Below are 2,008 nucleotides of genomic sequence, written 5' to 3' on the forward strand. Positions count from 1 at the left end.
AATCATGTTTGGCGTGCCTCCACCGGTCATACCTAACCTAAGAACAGAACTATTAATAGATATAGATGATCAAACACTCCTTTTTTCCCTCCAAACTCTGCAAAGGATCCACGAGCAGGTGTGGCCCAGACTGAAAGCCCTTTATGAGACCGGACCACTGCCGACTCCCCACAACCGGGGGACTGGGTGTACGTCTGGCAACATCAACACGAGACTCTGCAGCCACGGTGGAAAGGACCATACGTTGTGATCCTGCCCACCCCCACTGCCTTGAAGGTGGAAGGTATCGCATCTTGGATACACCACACCCACGTCAAACTTGCTGACACCCTTGCTGTGCTGAAAGACTATGCACCCAAATGGAGCAGCCGACTGGACAAGGACAATCCTCTAAAGCTAAGACTGTGTCACACTTCTCCTTCTGCTTCTTCGTGACGGAGATGGGATCCCTTTGGGCAGTCCCTAATCCTCACCAACCTCTAAACTTAACGTGGCAGTTGTTAACCCTCAGGTCAGGGATCAACAGAATAATTTTTCAAACTTCCAACCTCGCTTCCCTCAACACTTCGTTCCCAACCCTCACCTGTGACCTAAAGGAAATGTACCGATACTCTGACTGGGCTGGTGCGGTAACCAAAGTAATTTCAAAGCTAGGCTATAACAAGCAGTATCAGTTTTATGTATGCCCCAGTCATGACCAGGACAAGACATGCGCAGACCCCAGTCAATATTATTGCCCAGCATGGGCCTGTGTCTCCACAGGAACCATACCTTGGGTCCCTGCCAAAACCAATGACTTAATCACTATAAAAAGAAATCCCTCAGGTTATAAGAAGGGGCCCTGTCAGATTCAGGGTATGTTTGTGACACCCTCTCTCTCCTACTGTGACCCCCTCATGATAGACTTCACCCCGGTGGGGCACCGAGTTACAGACTGGACGGTCGGGAAAATATGGGGAATCAGGTTACATGACGACCCTAGAACAGGATGGCGTGATCTAGGAAGGCTTTTCATGATTAGACTAAAAGTCCAAACCCTCAGCGCCATCCCGAGGCTCACCCGATCTAATTTTGGACACCATATTTGGGGGTTCGCACCACCCACAGATAAGCCAACTACTGAATCAATTCCTAGACCCGAGCCAAGCAGTGCACCCTCCACTACTGCCATCCACACCCCGCGCCGCGGTAACACTGTAGCTATTTCCTCTATAGAGAAAACCCCTGTACTAAATGCATCCTCATACTTTCTCTGGAACGCCTCCTCCCACCCTCTCTGGGATATACTAAGCAATGCCTACCTTTTTCTCAATAGCACCAGGCCCGATCTCACCCGGTCCTGCTAGCTATGCTAAAGTCCCCAGCCACCTTATTATGAAGGCACTGCAATCATAGGAAACTACACCACGAGCCCGAGTTCTGATGCTTGTTGGTGGGCCCTGAGCATGGAAATAAGCTTGACCTTACAGTCAATCTCTGGGAAAGGAACTTGCGTGGGCAAGCCCCCTTCGGGGGTCCAGTCCTTATGTGCCCAGACTTTCCCCGTAGTCTCCAATGATTTTCACCTATCCCCTGAGAACAGATGGTGGATGTGTTCCACTGGCTTAACTCTGTGTTTTCATGGGCAGGTACTCATCCAGTCTGAGGACTTTTGCATTTTGGTACAGTTACTCCCCAAAATACTGTACCACACTGAGGAGGATGTATTCCAGTTGCTGAAACAAGAAGGGTACCCGTTGGGTTAAAAGGGAACCGGTCACTGCAATAACCCTGTCAGTGTTGCTAGGACTAGGCCTTGCCAGGGCAGGGACAGGTATCGCCTCCCTAGCCACTCAATCCCATCATTACAGTAGCCTTCAGGCTGCAATAGATTCTGACATAGAAAAAATAGAAACTTCTATTTCACACTTACAGGAATCCCTAACCTCTCTGTCTGAAGTAGTTCTGTAAAACCGTAGAGGCTTAGACCTACTGTTCCTCCAGCAAGGTGGCCTCTGCACCGCCCTGG

The sequence above is a fragment of the Carlito syrichta genome, unplaced genomic scaffold (genome assembly GCF_000164805.1).
Source record: "Carlito syrichta isolate Samal-C Ts95f unplaced genomic scaffold, Tarsius_syrichta-2.0.1 Scaffold308378, whole genome shotgun sequence".
Lineage (NCBI taxonomy): Eukaryota > Metazoa > Chordata > Mammalia > Primates > Tarsiidae > Carlito > Carlito syrichta.